This window comes from Oryx dammah, unplaced genomic scaffold (genome assembly GCF_014754425.2).
Source record: "Oryx dammah isolate SB20612 unplaced genomic scaffold, SCBI_Odam_1.1 HiC_scaffold_25, whole genome shotgun sequence".
Classification (NCBI taxonomy): Eukaryota; Metazoa; Chordata; class Mammalia; order Artiodactyla; family Bovidae; genus Oryx; species Oryx dammah.
In genome coordinates this window covers 41,414,512-41,433,396 of record NW_024070209.1, presented here as the reverse complement: position 1 = coordinate 41,433,396, position 18,885 = coordinate 41,414,512, and the positions used below count along the sequence as shown (strand labels likewise).

Genomic DNA, 18,885 nt, shown 5'->3' with positions numbered 1-18,885 from the left:
TGGACAGAGAGACCTGGCAGGTAGCTGTCCATGGGCTCACAAGAGTTCAAACATGACTGAGGGACTAAAACTTTCACTGTCAGAGTGGTTCTTATGGGAGTAAGCAGAAGTGGAATGGAGAATAAGAATGAAATGAATACATACTTTGCCTACATTCTTAAATTTAAATTCACGAAACAAGAGGGCACCTCACATCCACCTATAAGAATGTGTCGTGAACTAAGCAATAGAATTAGTCAAACCTTTTGCACCTGGGATAATACAAAATAAAATCTACAAAGATGTCTCAGAACTCACTGGACTTCCGGAAATGGGAAATGGAGAGCTGTAAGAAATCCAGATTAATAGAGTTTTGCCAAGAAAATACACTGGTCATAGCAAACACCCTCTTCCAACAACACAAGAGAAGACTCTACACATGGACATCACCAGATGGTCAACACCGAAATCAGATTGATTATATTCTTTGCAGCCAAAGATGGAGAAGCTCTATAGAGTCAACAAAAACAAGACCAGGAGCTGACTGTGGCTCAGATCATGAACTCCTTATTACCAAATTCAGACTCAAATTGAAGAAAGTAGGGAAAACCGCTAGACCATTCAGGTATGACCTAAATCAAATCCCTTATGATTATACAGTGGAAGTGAGAAATAGATTTAAGGGTCAAGATCTGATAGATAGAGTGCCTGATGAACTATGGAATGAGGTTCATGACATTGTACAGGAGACAGGGATCAAGACCATCCCCATGGAAAAGAAATGCAAAAGAGCAAAATGGCTGTCTGGGGAGGCCTTACAAATAACTGTGAAAACAAGAGAGGCGAAAAGCAAAGGAGAAAAGGAAAGATATAAGCATCTGAATGCAGAGTTCCAAAGAATAGCAAGAAGAGATAAGAAAGCCTTCTTCAGCGATCAATGCAAAGAAATAGAGGAAAACAACAGAATGGGAAAGACTAGAGATCTCTTCAAGAAAATTAGAGATACCAAGGGAACATTTCATGCAAAGACAGGCTCTATAAAGGACAGAAATGGTATGGACCTAACAGAAGCAGAAGATATTAAGAAAAGGTGGCAAGAATACACAGAAGAACTGTACAAAACAGATCTTCATGACCAAGATAATCATGATGGTGTGATCACTCATCTAGAGCCAGACATCCTGGAATGTGAAGTCAAGTGGGCCTTGGAAAGCATCGCTACAAACAAAGCTAGTGGAGGTGATGGAATTCCAGTTGAGCTGTTTCAAATCGTGAAAGATGATGCTGTGAAAGTGCTGCATTCAATATGCCAGCACATTTGGAAAACTCAGCAGTGGCCACAGGACTGGAAAAGGTCAGTTTTCATTTCAATTCTAAAGAAAGGCAATGCCAAAGAATGCTCAAACTACCGCACAATTGCACTCATCTCACATGCTAGTAAAGTAATGCTCAAAATTCTCCAAGCCAGGCTTCAGCAATACATGAACCGTCAACTTCCTGATGTCCAAGCTGGTTTTAGAAAAGGCAGAGGAACCAGAGATCAAATTGCCAACATCTGCTGGATCATGGAAAAAGCAAGAGTTCCAGAAAAACATCTATTTCTGCTTTATTGACTATGCCAAAGCCTTGGACTGTGTGGATCAAAAGAAACTGTGGAAAATTCTGAAAGAGATGGGCATACCAGACCACCTGACCTGCCTCTTGAGAAATCTGTATGCAGGTCAGGAAGCAGCAGTTAGAACTGGACATGGAACAAAAGATTGTTTCCAAATAGGAAATGGAGTACGTCAAGGCTGTATATTGTCACCCTGCTTATTTAACTTCTATGCAGAGTACATCATGAGAAACGCTGGACTGGAAGAAACACAAGCTGGAATCAAGATTGCCGGGAGAAATATCAATAACCTCAGATATGCAGATGACACCACCGTTATGGCAGAAAGTGAAGAGGAACTAAAAAGCCTCTTGATGAAAGTGAAAGTGGAGAGTGGAAAAGTTGGCCTAAAGCTGTACATTCAGAAAACGAAGATCATGGCATCTGGTCCCATCACTTCATGGGAAATAGATGGGGAAACAGCGGAAACAGTGTCAGACTTTATTTTGGGGGGCTCCAAAATCACTGCAGATGGTGATTGAAGTCATGAAATTAAAAGACGCTTACTCCTTGGAAGAAAAGTTATGACCAACCTAGATAGCATATTGAAAAGCAGAGACATTACTTTGCCGACTAAGGTCCGTCTAGTCAAGGCTATGGTTTTTCTTGTGGTCATGTATGGATGTGAGAGTTGGACTGTGAAGAAGGCAGAGCACTGAAGAATTGATGCTTTTGAACTGTGGTGTTGGAGAAGACTCTTGATAGTCCCTTGGACTGCAAGGAGATCCAACCAGTCCATTCTGAAGGAGATCAGCCCTGGGATTTATTTGGAAGGAATGATGCTAAAGCTGAAACTCCAGTACTTTGGCCACCTCATGAGAAGAGTTGACTCATTGGAAAAGACTCTGATGCTGGGAGGGATTGGGGTCAGGAGGAGAAGGGGACGACAGAGGATGAGATGGCTGGATGGCATCACTGACTCGATGGACGTGAGTCTGAGTGAACTCTGGGAGTTGGTGATGGACAGGGAGGCCTGGCGTGCTGCGATTCACGGGGTCGCAAAGAATCGGACACGGCTGAGCGACTGAACTGAACTGAACTGAAGAAATCCAGGAGAGAATATCCTTCCACCTGCATTTCTCCTTGACCTTCTTGCTCAGTAGACCCACTTGTTCTCCTTTTCAGCAGACACAGAGAAAATTCCATGTAATTCCTTCACATAGCTTCATTTCCTCCCTCCAAAAGACCAGCCTAGACTGAGTTTAGAAAAAAGTAATTCACAATGAAGATACATTAATATGGTGGATACCATTTTGTTATTAAATAATAGCATACAATGTAATAAGTTTGGGTTTCTTTTATGAGAAATAAAATGATGGTTTCCAAAGAGGAATTCCAACTACCAATTTGTTCAAATGTGTCAATAAGCTCCTGAAAGCTTTTGAAATCATATTTGTTTAATTGTAAAAGTTCTATACCTCATTTCTTCTTTCATTCCTTCACTTATTTCTTCCTTCCATTTTATTTCTTTCCTTCCTTTTATCCTCCTTTTTCTTTGTTTTCTCCTTCATTTCCTGCCCCCCATCTTCTATCTCACCTCTTCCTCCTCTCTCCCTTCCTTTCTCTTCCCCTCTCCCGTCCATAGCTAAAATGTCAAAACAGCTCAAATATGCACTGCCTGATTGAAATACAAAGTCCAACAGTCAACTTTCAGGAAAAGTAATTTACAAAATGATTTCATTTTAGTAACATGACACTATATTTTCACTGTTTTCATAAAGGTTTTACTTAGTCTTCCCTTTGAATGGAATACCACCAAGTTGGATAGCTATGGCTCTGTCTTCGGAAAGCCTACAACATATCCAGAAACATAAAACTCCCTATCTTGGTTAACTAAAGAAGAATAATTGAGTGTTTTTCAACCAATCTTTCTTAATCTCCTGATTTGAAATACAAGTTTTGAGCTAGGCATGACGTTTCACTAGAAATACAGCAACTTTGTTGTCACAATGCTGATCGTTTCACTGTCCTGATCTGGGATGAAGAGAACAAAAATATTAAGTTTTGTAACATGATGCTTCCTGGCTATTTGTTGCATCCATCTCACTACATTGGGTACTTCAAGTGATAAAGTCTTAAGGAGTATGGAAACACAGACATATGATGAGCCCTTTACAATTCATAAAGCCATTCAAAAACACCCACCATGTAATTAAGCTGTTAATATTTTGATTTTCAGTCTATTAGAATTGGTAGAATATTTTCACCCCAGCAGCAGTGTGTCAGTGAGACCACAGGGTAGGGTAAGAGGGTTTTTACAACCACCAGCTTCATGTCTGAAAAGGATTTATATTCTCCCCTGCCTACTCCATATGTATGAAATTAAATAAATGATTATTTACATGTTTGTTTCACAAAGATAATGAAATGCTCACTGAATATCAACTTATTCTCCTACCTCCATCCTCTTAGCAAGTATTAAAAAAGTTAAGTTTTGTTTCCCATAAATGGTGTTATTAAATCACAGAAGAGTCTTATTTTCAAGAGCTTGTTGGGGAGTTGTAGACAGCCCTAGGGCTCTCTCTCTCCATGAGCTCCAGAAAAAATGTGGTGAGAGCTTTAACAGCTAGTTTCTTTTCCTCTCCTAAAACATATACCATTGTTTTTAAAACTGTTTGTTTAGTTACATATGTAAGTATTTGCTCTAAAGGAGACTCCGTCATGTTGAAAATTCATCCATATATCTTCTACTGATCTGATGATTCAAGGTATACTTTCAAGGTTTAGTTTCTTATCTCTATTGATAAGAGAATAAAATTTCTGGTTCTCTTTGAAGATTCAAACCAAAGCTACTTCCTAGTAACAGGGTTCTCAGTATCAACTATCAGAAGTCATTCTTGAGTTGTCACAAAGTAAACTTTTCATATTAACAGCAGGCACTTTGCTTATCTAACCCCCATTCCTATTCTTTCCTGATCCCTGGATTAGCCTTCTGTTTTCAACAAGCAGATAGTCCCCCTTTTCCAGGTCAAGTTCATCTTGCTTCTGGGCTTTTATTCTCTGCATACCACTCCTTCCTTCACCCCTCTTCCTGATGTCTCAGCTTACAGAAATCTCATACTTTCCTCAAAAACAAATTCTATTTTCACTTTAAAAAATTCAAACAAAAGAAATAAACCAACCAATGAAACCACCAACCTCAATGGATTACTCTAGCACATGGAATCATAAAATATATTTGTGGAATTCTTCACCTTTTTCTCTGATTATTTCCTTTATGAACACATTCTGTATGTTAATAAAGACAGGGAATATGTGACTATTGCTTGATTTTTTTAAAATTGTCTGCTGCCTAGGATAGAGCTGGACAAATAGAATACATTTAACAAATACTTTTTAACTCAATAAGTGGCTATTTTCCATAATTATTAGAACTTTACCCCATAATTAACTTTTATTTCCTAGAAATTAAAAAATCTGAATTGTGTAGCATGGATCAATCAGCTTATATCAAATGTGTCCCTGTGAATAGGTCCTCTTTGCCTTTTCTTCCCATGTAAAGTCTGCTATAATTTAGAAAATAGTGGTATTTTTATTGTGAGATAGTTCAACCACACAGAAAGCAGAATAGAAAAATAAATACTGAGGCTTAATTGTGTGTCTTGAACAAATCTAAATATTAAACACACTACATACCAAGCATTCTTCTATGAATTTTAATACATATTGACTCATCAAATTCTCAGAACACTCCTATGATGTGGTACTATTGTTACTATTCCACATTTTCTAAGTGAATGTAGATTTGTTACATACTTTGCATAAAGTCACACAGATTATAGGTTACAGAGGGCAAAACTGAACCAAAGCATTCTGGTTTAGAATGTGCCCATGATTCCACCCTATACTACCTTTTCACCTTGATTTCCCCTTAAATCCTAACATTATGACACATTTATTTTGGACTTTTAAAAACAATATTCCCACTATAAACACCTTTCCAACCCTATTTACTGAATTTCTCTGCTATGATGGCAATAATTATTAGTTCTGCTGCTGCTACTGCTGCTAAGCCACTTCAGTCATGTCCGACTCTGTGCAACCCCATAGACGGGAGCCTACCAGGCTCCCCCATCCCTGGGATTCTCCAGGCAAGAATACTGGAGTGGGTTGCCATTTCCTTCTCCAATGCATGAAAGTGAAAGGTCAAAGTAAAGTCGCTCAGTCGTGTCCAACTCTTAGCGACCTCATGGACTGCAGCCTACCAGGCTCCTCTGTCCATGAGATTTTCCAGGCAAGAGTACTGGAGTGGGGTGCCATTGCCTTCTCCAATTATTAATTCAATGTTTATCAATTCCACATCTTTTTGTGCTTTTACTTTTAGATTTATATTTACTTTTGTGCTTATATTTATGGACTATTATTTATTTGTGAGTGGTTTTAAAGCTTATTTAAATATGTATCATTTGGCAATTGCCTTGATTTTATTCAATGTGTTTTTTAAAACTTATCTTCATTGGCATATATATCCTTCTTCCTAATTTTAACTATTGTCTAATGCCTCATGATAAATACACCATGAATTTCTTAAACATGGACATTTGTATTTTTTCCCATATTTTTGAAGTAAGAAGCAGTGTTTCAATGAACATTCTTATATATGTTTACTTCAGTTCATAAACTTATTTTAGGAAATATAACTTTTACACATTGTTACTTACAGAACTGAACTGAGTGTAGGGTACGAGATTTGGTCAGATAGCTTTCCAAATTATTGTGCCATCTTGTGTGCCCACTAGACTGAATGAGAGTTCCTGTTTCACTGCTTTATTGCCACTATTGATGCTCTTAAGGTCTTTAACTTTTGTTGGTCTCAGGAGTGTAAAATTGTCTCATTATTTAACATTTACATTTCATGGTTATCTGTTGAAGCTGAGATTCTTTTCATAAGATGTACATTCAGATTTCTTCTGTCAAATGTCATTTCAATTCTCTGCTCTTTTGTCTTTATTAAGTTGTAGAAGTCATTTATAGATTGTTAATAGTAAACTTTGATTTCTATTAAATTTTAAAAATGTATCTTCTGCTTGGTTGTTTTTAACTTTGTATTTGGTTTATTTCATAATACAGTTATTTAAAAATTATATGTGGTTGATTTATCAGTTGTTTTTGTTATGGTGTGTACAAGTAAATGGGTTTTAGTATATTCACAAACATGTACAACCATCAAGATGGTCAATTTTAGTATTTTCTATCACCTCAAAAAGAAACTGTATATGGTTTAGCTACCCATTTCTATGCCTCATTTTTCCATCACAAAGAAACTAGTAATACACTTCTCATCCCTATAGATTTCTCTGTTCACTACTTTTAGATGAAACAAATGGGCACTTGGAGTCTTTCCACATTTTGGCTATTGTTAATGATGCTACTATAAACCTTCATGTATAAGTTTCAATATCAACATGTTTTTGTTTCTGTTTGGTACATATTTGGGAATGGATTTTCTAAGTCATTTGGTAACTGCATTTAATGGTTTGAAGAACGACAAAGCTATTTTTCAAAATGCCTGATCCATTTTATTTTCTACCAGCATATGAGGGGTCAGATTTCTTCAAGTCTACACCGTTCTTGTTCTTTGGAGTTAGTGATCCTGCTGCTGCTGCTAAATCACTTCAGTTGTGTCTGACTCTATGCAACCCCATAGAGAGCAGCCCACCAGGCTCCCCATCCCTGGGATTCTCCAGGCAAGAACAGTGGAGTGGGTTGGCATTGATCCTAGATGGGTATTCTTCTGATAGCTAATGATATTGAACATCTTTTCATATGTTTTTTGACCACTTGTGAAGCTTCCTTGGATAAATATAAATGTCTATTCAGATTCTTCACCCATTTAAAAAGTTGGGTTATTTGTTTATAACTGAGATCGTGTTCTTTATAATTTCTGGAAACAAGCCTTTCATTAGGCATAAACTTTACAAATATTCCCTCTTTTTCTGTCAGGTGTCATTTTTTTGACAGTCTCAATGCACAGAAGATATTTTGTTTTGACGAAGTCCAATTTAGCTACTTTTGTGTTGTTGCTGTTGCTTGTCTTTTGGTGCCATATCCAAGAATCCTTTGCCAAATCTAAGGTCATGAAGATTTACCCCTTTGTTTTCTTCTAACAGTCTTATAGTTTTCATTCTAACATTTAAGTCTTTGATCTAGTTTAACTTTTTATGCAATATAAAGAAAGGGTTCAACTTCATTTTTTTTCTATGTGGCTAGAGAGTTATCCCAGGAATATCTGTATATTATGATGTGTAACTTTTAAATATGTTTGTTGGATCTGGGGTTGCTGATATTTTGTTGAGGAATTTTACATCTATATTCATAATAGATATTGATTCATAATTTGCTTTGTGTGTGTGATGATTTTGGTTTTGGTATCATGGTAATACTCACGTTGTAGAATGAGTTGGGAAGCATTCTCTCCTCTTCACTTTTTGAATGAGGTTGTGAAGAATTGCGGAAAGTGTTAGTCACTCAGTTATGTCTGACTCTTAACTAGCATTCATGCTTAAACATTGGTAGAATGTGGTGGTGAAGCCATCTGGGACTGAGTTTTTCTTTGTAAGTAGGTTATTGATTACTGTTTTAATATATTATAAATCTATTCAGATTGTCTATTCCTTAGGTTAGTTTTTAGGAATTTGTCCAATTTACTAATTTGTTAGTGTACAATTGTTAGCAGTAGTTCTTTGTAATTCTTTTCAAATTTCTATAGGGTCAGTAGTAATGTCTTCTCTTTCATTTCTAATTCTAATGATTTTCTCCTTCTCTCTCTTCTTGGCAATCTAGCTAAAGGTTTGTAATTTTTTGATCTTTTAAAAGTACCAGCTTTAGCTTTATCAATTTCCCTTACTTTTCCTAGACTTTATTTATTTTTGTTGTTGTTGTTATTGTCTTTTTTATTTCCTTTCTTCTTTTTTTTTTTTTTTTCAGCTTCTGAGGAGGGAAGATTAGGGAAGGTATTTTCTAATTTCCTTTCTGATATTTTCTTTAATTCATTAGTTATTTAGGAAAGTATCATACAATTTCCACATTTTGTTAGTTTCCCAAATCTTTTCCTGCCATTGATTTCTAATTTTATTACATTATGGCTGACAAACATACTTTGTATTATTTATATCATTTCAAATGTATGAAGTTTGATTTATTGTTAGTTTATAGTTTATCCTGGAGAATGCTCTGTGCGCATTTGGGATGACATATATTCTGCTGTTGTTAGGGTTGGTGTTCTATAGATGTCTATTAAGTCTAGTTGGTTTACAATGTTTAACTCTTCTACTTTTTATTGATCTGTTTGTTCTCTCCATTACTAACAGTGGGGTATGGAAGTCTCCAACTCTTTTGCATTTTGGTGTTCTGCTATTAGCACATATGTTTATACTTACATGTTTTTAATGGATTGACTTTTATCACTACAAAATGTCTCTATTTCTAGGAATTTTTTTTGTTTTAAAGTCTATTTTTTTTCTGATATCAGCATAGACATTTCAGTTTTCAATCACTATTTAATATTTTTTATACTCCTTTTCTCTGAAATGCTCATTTTTTTCCAGTTCTTTTTTTCTCCCTGTTTTTCAGCTTACATAATCTCAATCAATCTATCTTCAAAATCACATCCCTTTCTCTGCCAGTACAAATCTATTAGTAAGCCCCTCTGATGAAGTCTTTCATTAGGCGAGGGAACAGGGAGGCCTGGCGATGGGGTCACAAAGTCGGACATGACTGGGTGATTGAACAACAATAACAATAATGAAGTCTTTCTCTTTGATTATTTTTAAAATGTCTACATTTTGATAGGGAGTTTGGGATGGACGTGTACACACTGCTGTATTTAAAATGGACAACCAGCAAGGACCTACTATATAGCACATGAACTCTGCTCAATGTTATGTGGCAGCCTGGATCAAAAAGGAGTTTGGGGTAGAATGGATATTTGTATATGCATAGCTGAGTCCCTTCACTGTTCACTTGAAACTGTCACAACATTGCTAATAGGCTATAACCCAAAACATGTTTTTTGAAATTCTACATCTTTATTGATCATCTCTATTTAATGCAATATTGCATTTATATCTTTACTTCTTTAATCATAATTTCCCTTAATTCCATGAACATGTTTATAATGGCTAAAGTCTTTTTCTCATAAATTTAGATTCTGATCTATCTCACAAATAGTTTCAGTTGCTTTCACTTTTTTCCCTTATATGAGCTATAATTTACTATTTCTTTACATGCTTCTAATTTTTTACTGTTAAAAGTTGGCATTTTAGATAATATATGGTAGAAATTCTGGATACTGTCTTTCACTGCCCCACCCCCTGAGGGGTTATTGCTATCTGCTTGTTTATTTGTTTAGAAAATGATTATTTTAGTGTCATTTCCAACACCTCCCCTCCAGTGTTCAGCCTCTGATGTTGTTCCTTGAGGATGCACAGGTTTAGATAAGCCCACAGCACCCAGGGATGACAGTGATAATGGCTGGACTCTCTCCCTCTCTTTCCCCAATCACATTCAGCAGGCAAACCCCGTTAGCTGATAGCTAATTATTCTGTTGCATTTAACAATACCTGGGGGTATAAATTGCTCTACAAACTGATTTATTCATTCTGGCTCCTTTCAATGAATAGTTTCTGAAGTTAATGTTTCATTTTTATTCTGATCATCAGAGTGCTATTCCAACTGTATTATTCCCTGGTTCTCTTCTGCAAACTAGTTTGGCTACTGCTGAGTTGTGTCTTGAATCTCATCTCAATTGCCTTTCACCACTTCAACCGCTCTTGGCAGTGCCGTTAGACTTGATTTTTTTCAGTCTAGTTAGAAAAAGAAAGTTCCTTAGGAAGAGATGAAGAGCTGTTTATTTTGTGGCAGGCTTGTCTTCTCTCCCCAAACAAAAATCTCTGAGCCAGGACTCTAGATCTGAATGTAGGGAAGACGTCAAGTTGGTCTCTGAGGCCACTTTCACTCTAAGAACTTTCACCAAGAACTTCATGAAGGAGGGGCAGAAATATGAGATTCTTTCAGTTTGCTTCTCCTGGTGTGGAACCATGGCCTCATGAGCTGGGGAAGAAGTCAGCAAGGACTCAGTGAAGCCTCCTTTCTACAGTGGAGGCTGGGCACAAGAAAGTCCTTACTTCTCAACTGTGCTGGTTTGAAACAGCCTCAGCAATAAGAAACTTGTAGTAGGATGCAAAATTATGAAATCCTGCTCCTCTTGGAAAGAAAGCCTTTCCTCTGGGTGCTGAGGAGAGAGAGTACCCTATATTCCTGGCATCATCAGTCTGGAGTGGAATCTCTATCTCACCGAACTAAGAGTAAAGAAGACAGGGACAGTTTCAGTTTAAATAGCATATATTCTAATTTTTCTTAGCAAATTTTGGTAGATTTTCTTGAATAGATGCATTGTCATAGGCCATTCACTCTTAGAACTATTTCTCAAGGCTTTATTATTTTTGTAAAAATAGTTTTACAATTTTACTGGGAGCTGGCCAACATAGTTTCTCATAAATCACACTAGAGGCTGACCTCCTAAGCCCACATTAATATTTTTGTTTTATAGGTTTTTCAGATACTTTACAGTTCAAGTTGCAGATGGTTAATAGGAAAAAAAAATGCTTACCACTAGATGAAGACACACAGACAATGGAATGAATTGACCTGGCTGATAATAAGTAAATTAAATCAAATTAGTATCACTATATTTGCCTCTTTAGGAAAAATCACTTTTTTTTCCAAATTAGGCAGTTATCTTGTGACATGTTTGATAGCATATTTCAATAATATCTCATTTATGTTGTAGCTTATCATCTAGTAAGGTTGCTGAGTATACCTGAGAAACAGAAAATGATCAAAACTGGTCATAAAGATTTAAAAGAGATGCTATAAAATTAGTGCACTAAATGTTATGCCATTTTCGTAAACAATATGTCAGAAATTCACTGCTATTTTAGAATACATTATACAAAATGTGGTTTTCCGGTCCAAAGGTGAGAGGCACGTGAAAGGAGTTTACTAGAGGAGGTACACTGACAGAAGTGATGGACGAGAGTAGATTAAAAAATTATAAAGGACAAATTTTAAAAAAAGATTGCATTTATACATCAAAATTTCCTGAGCACATCACAGAATTAATTAGTGATTGACTTTATGAGTGATTAAAGAACATTTAAGGAAATGAGGATACTTTAGAAATATTTCAATCAAAAATAGTTAAAATAAGACAAGTTAGTGTTTAAGGAGGAGATTAAGTTATATAGAAGAGTTTTTTAAAAAATTATGTTTCCATAATATGAAGCACTTCTATGTATAATGGAAAAGTCATCATGGGTTTGTTTTGGAATACACTAGGAGAATGCAATGGCAACCCACTCCAGTACTCTTGCCTGGAAAATCCCATGGACCGAGGAGCCTGGTGGGCTGCAATCCATGGGGTTGCTAAGAGTCGGACATGACTGAGCGACTTCACTTTCACTTTTCACTTTCATGTATTGGAGAAGGAAATGGCAACCCACTCCAGTATTCTTGCCTGGAGAATTCCAGGGACTGGGGAGCCTGGTGGGCTGCCATCTATGGGGTCACACAGAGTCAGACACGAATGAAGTGACTTAGCAGCAGCAGCAGCAGTCAGTCTTTGGACAGATACTAGATGAATATTTGTACAGTGAGTGAATTAAAGAAGCGACCAATTAAGTAACTTAAGCTGTTAAGATATTTAGATATTCAAATTATTAAGATGTTTATAAGTCTCACAGAACTGACTTGAGGGTAGACCTAAAAATATTCCCCGGTGGCTCAGATGGTAAAGAACTGCCTCCAATGCAGAAGATCTGGGCACAATCCCTGGGTTGGGATGGTCCCCTGGAGAAAGGAATGGCAGCCCACTCCAGCATTCTTGTCTGGAGAATTCCATGGACAGAGGAGCCTGGCAGGCTACAGCCAAGGGGTCTCAAAGAGTTAGGCATTTCTGAGCAACTAACACTTTCACTTTCAAAAATATTCACAAGGAGGACAGCACATGGCCACTGCATGTGCCATGGACTTGTGCAGGTCATACATCTCAGCCATCACCAATATTGTCCCTCTGAGCTTTAATGCTTTCAAAAGTTTGTGGCTAAGTACCTTTACTTTTTTCTAACTTCTTTACATCTGTCATCAACACAAACAATTGAATTTCTGGGTGGGAGGGGGGTTCATGTTTGGGAACGCATGTACACCTGTGGTGGATTCATGTCAATCTATGCCAAAACCAATACAGAATTGTAAAGTAAAAATTAAAATTAATTAATTAATTAATTTTTTTAAAAAAAGAAATTTTTTTGTCAACTTTGTTTTTACTTGAAGTATACTTGATGAATACAAATTTAATTCAGTTTGATGTACTTTAATTTAATTGAAGTATACATAGCATCACCAACTCGATGGACATGAGTCTGAGCAAGCTCTGGGAGTTGGTGATGGACAGGGAAGCCTGGTGTGTTTGCAGTCCATGGGCTCGCAGAGTCAGACATGACTGAGCGACTGAGCTGAACACAATGTACAACTTTATTATAAGTTAACAGGTATACAATGTAGGGATTTACAATTTTTCAGTTATACCCTATTTATCAGTTCAGTTCCTCAGTCGTGTCCAAGTCTTTGAGACCCCATGGACTGCAGCATGCCAGGCTTCCCTCAATTCAGTTCAGTTCAGTAGCTCAGTCATGTCTGACTCTGTGCAACACCATGAATCACAGCACGCCAGGCCTCCCTGCTCATCACCATCTCCCGGAGTTCACTCAGACTCATGTCCATCGAGTCAGTGATGCCATCCAGCCATCTCATCCTCAGTCATCCCCTTCTCCTCTTGCCCCCAATCCCTCCCAGCATCAGAGTCTTTTCCAATGAGTCAACTCTTCTCATGAGGTGGCCAAAGTACTGGCTTCCCTATTCATCACCAAATCCCAGAACTTACTCAAACTCATGTCCATTTAGTCAGTGATGCCATCCAACCATCTCATCCTCTGTCATCCCGCTTTCCTCCTGCCTTCACTCTTCACCAGCATCAGGGTCTTTTCCAATGGGTCAGTTCTTTGCATGAGGTGGTCAAAGTATTGGAGTTTCAGCTTCAGCATCAGTCCTTCCAATGAATATTTAGGATTGATTTCCTTTAGGATGGACTGGTTAGATCTCCTTGCAGTCCAAGGGACTCTCAAGAGTCTTCTCCAACACCACAGTTCAAAAGCATCAATTCTTCGGTGCTCAGCTTTCTTTATAGTCCAGCTCTCACATCCAAACATGACTACTGGAAAAACCATAGCTTTACTACATGGACTGCTGTTGGCAAAGTAATCTCTCTGCTTCTTAATATGCTATCTAGGTTGGTCATACCTTTTCTTCCAAGGAGCAAGCGTCTTTTAATTTTATGGCTGCAATCACCATCTGCAGTGATTTTGGAGCCTAAGAAAATAAAGTTGCTCACTGTTTCCATTGTTTCCCCATCTATTTGGTGTGAAATTATGGGACCAGATGCCATGATCTTAGTTTTCTAAATGTTGAGTTTTAAGCCAACTTTTTCACTCTCCTCTTTCACTTTCATCAAGAGGCACTTTAGTTCTTTGCCCTCTGCTATAAGGGTGGTGTCATCTGCATATCTGAAGTTATTGATATTTCTCCTGGCAATCTTGTTTCCAACTTGTGCTTCATCCAGCCCAGTATTTCCTATGATGTACTCTGCATATAAGTTATATAAGCAGGGTGACAATATACAGCCTTGACGTACTCCTTTCCCAATTTGGAACCAGTCTGTTGTTCCATGTCCACTTCTAACTGTTGTTTCCTGATATGCATACAATTTCTCAAGAGGTAGGTCAGGTGGTCTGGTATTCCCATCTCTTTCAGAACTTTCCAGTTTGTTGTGATCCACACAGTCAAAGGCTTTGGTATAGTCAATAAAGCAAAAGTAGATGTTTTTCTGGTATTCTCTTACTTTTTGATGATCCAACGGATGCTGGCAATTTGATCTCTGGTTCCTCTGGGTTTTCTAAATCCAGCTTGAACATCTGGAAGTTCATGGCTCATGTACTGTTGAAGCCTGGTTTGGAGAATTTTGAACATTACTTTGCTAGCATGTGAGATGAGTGCAATTGTGCAGTAGTTTGAACATTCTTTGGGATTGGAATGAAAACTGACCTTTTCCAATCCTGTAGCCACTGATGAGTTTTCCAGATTTGCTGGCATATTGAGTGCAGCACTTTCACAGCATCCTCTTTTAGGATTTGAAATAGCTCAACTAGAATTGCATCACTTCCACTAGCTTTGTTCATAGAGATGCTTCCTAAGGCCCACCTGACCTCGCATTCCAGGATTTCTGGCTCTAGATGAGTGATCACACCATTGTGGTTCTCTCGGTCATTAAGAAATTTTCTGTACAGTTCTTCTGTGTATTCTTGCCATCTCTTCTTCATATCTTCTGCTTCTGTTAGGTCCAGATCATTTCCGTCCTTTATTGTGCCCATCTTTGCATGAAATGTTCCCTTGGTATCTCTAGTTTTCTTGAAGAGATCTCTGGTCTTTCCCATCCTATTTTTTTCCTCTATTTCTTTGCACTAATCACTGAGGAAGGCTTTCTTATCTCTCCTTGCTATTCTTTGGATCTCTTCATTCACATGGCTATACTTTCCTTCTCTCCTTTGCCTTTAGCTTCTCTTCTTTTCTCAGCTATTTGTAAGGCCCCATCGGACAACCATTTTGCCTTTTTGCATTTCTTTTTCTTAGTGATGGTCTTGATCACTGCCTCCTGTACAATGTCATGAACCTCTGTGCATAGTCCTTCAGGCACTCTATCTATCAGATCTAATCCCTTGAAACTATTTCTCACTTCCACTGTATAATCATAAGGGATTTGATTTAAGTCCCACCTGAATTGTCTAGTAGTTTTCCCTACTTTCTTCAATTTAAGTATGAATTTGGCAATAAGGAATTCATGATCTGAGCCACAGTCAGCTCCCAGTCTTGTTTTTGCTGACTGTATATGGAGCTTCTCCATCTTTGGCTGCAAAGAATATAATCAATCGGATTTCAGTATTGACCATCTGGTGATTATCCATGTGTAGAGTCTTCTCTTGTGTTGTTGGAAGAGGGTGTTTGCTATGACCAGTGTGTTCTCTTGGCAAAACTCTGTTAACCTTTGACCTTCTTCATTTTGTACTCCAAGGCCAAATTTGCCTGTTACTCCAGGTATCTCTTGACTTCCTACTTTTGCATTCCAGTCCCCTATAATGAAGAGGACACCTTTTTTGGGTTTTGGTTCTAGAAGGTCTTGTAGGTCTTCATAGAACCATTCAACTTCAGCTTCTTCAGCATTACTGGTTGGGTCATAGACCTGGATTACTGTGATATTGAATGGTTTGCCTTGGAAACAAACAGAGATCATTCTGTTGTTTTTGAGATTGCATGCAAGTACTGCATTTTGGACTCATTTGTTGACTGTGATGGCTACTCCATTTCTTCTAAGGGACTCTTGCCCACAGTCGTAGATATAATGGTCATCTGGGATAAATTCACCCATTCCAGTCCATTTTATTTCTCTGATTCCCAAAATGTCAATGTACCCTCTTTATAGTTATTATAAAATATTGGCTAAGTTCCCTGTGTTGTACAACATATCCTTGTAGCTTGTTTTACACCTAGCAGTATATAACAGCATGATACCTCTTAATCCCCTACTGCTATATTCCATCCCTTTTTCCCTTCCCCACTGGTAATGATTAGCCTGTTCTCTATATCTGTGAGTCCACTCTCATAAGTTCAGGCAGAGAGTGGAAGCAGTTCAGGAAGTGAGGGAGAATGCAGGAAGGCTCAACAGAAGAGTGAGCCCAGTTTTCTCAAGGAATAGTAGTTTTGAGTCATACTCATTTCCTTTGTGCCAATTACCACATCCCAGGCTTATTCCTAACATTTGTGGAGGTGAGACCAAAAATAAATATGGAGACCCATACAGGGTACGTCTAATAGTTAAATGTCATAAGTCAAACCCAAAAACTGTTTAATGACATATGTTCTGTCCTCTTACCTCAAGAAATATACCTTCACAATGATCTAAAATCCTCAGTCTGAACTTAGAGCTCTTGAACTCCTGGGAGCTCCACAGACCATGATGGTGCCAGGAATGCCAGACTGCAGCTCATGGCCTTGACCCGCCCCCCTTTTTTCTCTCTCTCTGATCTCTGCACTCTCCTGCACTATTACAAGCCCTAATGTTCTTGTGGGGATATCCCAGCGCATGCAGCTATGTCTCAATCGTATTGTACACCACCAGTGCTCCACTGGCAATCCTTCATGCCTAAATGTATGAACACCAGTGGCTACGGGCTTTGGAGTCCTGGTAACTAGAGTACCCCCAAAAGGGAGCTTGTTGGCTTAATCGCAAAACCTCTCCCCACCCCAGGGGATATGAACGAGCTGAGAGAGCTAGAACAAGGCCCTCTAAAGCCCAGGGTGAGGCAAGTCCTCTCTCGCGCACCCAAGGGCAGTACTTGGCTGTGACTTAATCCAGATCACATAGGAGTCCTCACATCTTCATGTCTCTCAAGTGCATTACCATGGATCTAGGTTGGGTACCTCAACTCTTGCCAAGTTGAAAAGGAGAGCAGAATTAGGAATATCTCATCACAATGGTAAACAGTTCTCCCATCACTCTCTAAACTTGCTCCTGGTGGAATTATTCAGATTCATAGAAAACTTTAATTTCTCCTGATTTGCTTTGCATCTATTGCCACAGATTCTTATCAGTGACTTTATTCTGTTTCTATTACAGAACTGCAACAACTATAGAATGATTGTTTATAGAAAGCTCTTTGAAGGCAATAGCTGTCTTTGAAGGCAATAGTCACCTTTTTTTAGGCCCATTTCTTTGTTCAGGTCCTCGCACAAGAGATGCTCAGTAAATATTTGTTGAACACTGTGGCAGCTATGAGCCAAAGATTAAAATATAAAGTTGGTGCTAAAACGTACAACAAAATGTGAGCAAGGGTGAAAGTGAAAGTGAAGTCACTCAGTCGTGTCCGACTCTTTGGACCCCATGGACTGTAGCCTACCAGGCTTCTCCATCCATGGGATTCTCCAGGCAAGAGTACTGGAGTGGGTTACCGTTTCCTTCCCCAGGGGATCTTCCCAACCCAGGGATCGAACCTGGGTCTCCTGCATTGGAGGCAGATGCTTTAACCTCTGAGCCACCAGGGAAGCCACACATCTGTATTTCCTTGTTTTTGTGGAAAGAGAGTGGCTGCTTGTGATAAAGGGAAACATTCAATTATTTACTGCCTGTGAATTTCATTTTGGAAGAAAGCACGCTTGGTGCATTGAGAGCAGTTTGGAATAGATATTAGGGTGAAGAGGATTGGTCACCACAACTGTAAAGACAGACACACAGAGGGCATTCCACAATTAGACCAGGCCCACCTGTGGAGGAAACCCAAGGGGGACAAGGGGGCTGAGTTGTCTGTTAGCCTGGGCTTCTCCTTTATACAAAAGAGAGAATGAAGGAGGTCAGTTCTCCTCTGGGCAAGTAGGCAAATATCATTTTGAATGTCTGCTCTTTTACAGCTTATTTATTGAATACTTTCTAAGTGTCTAGCACCACAAAAATTATGCTTTACAATGTAAGCAATTTTGTTGTTTAGAAACAAAACAGAGCCAATGTAGACTCCAGTTGATGAGAGCTGATTTGTGAACAAAACTGAATCAAGGCCTTGAAAGTTAAGTAAAATTTAATGAGGTAGTAGAGAGAGAGAAAGGAATAGTCCAAGTGGCAGGTCTCCATGACATGAAAATGAGGTTTGACTGAGTATTGCAGGTGTAGTTGGGAGCTAATAGACTAGTCTGCCTACAGTAGAGAGTGTTATATGAAGTATTAATATACATGGATAAAGGTATTGGAATCATATCATAAACTTCATAGTTTTAACTCAGTGTTTAAATTTAACACATCTCATTCTAGCACCCTAACAGATCTATGCCTATTTTTATTTAATGATTAAACACTTACATACTATTTATTTCCTAAGCTTTTAACAAATACAAAGTCATTTACACCTCATAATAATCCTATAAGGGCTTTCATAATCCCCATTTCACTCATGAGGAAACTGAAATACAGAGATATTAAGTAATAAGCGTTACAAAATCGCTGCCTTGCAAACTAGAAGGTATAATCGACCTTCATATTTTCTACTTACTGGCTGATAACTGAGATCCTTCCACTGGTAGTCAATACATTTATTTTG

The 18,885-nt window shown here is 38.2% G+C and overlaps 1 non-coding gene across 1 annotated transcript; it reads right to left on the bottom strand.

Annotated features, from left to right (window-relative positions):
• Positions 1 to 17,770: 17,770 nt before the first annotated feature.
• Positions 17,771 to 17,842, bottom strand: TRNAW-CCA. Its single transcript has one exon. It is a non-coding gene; the product is annotated as a tRNA-Trp (tRNA).
• Positions 17,843 to 18,885: the final 1,043 nt, after the last annotated feature.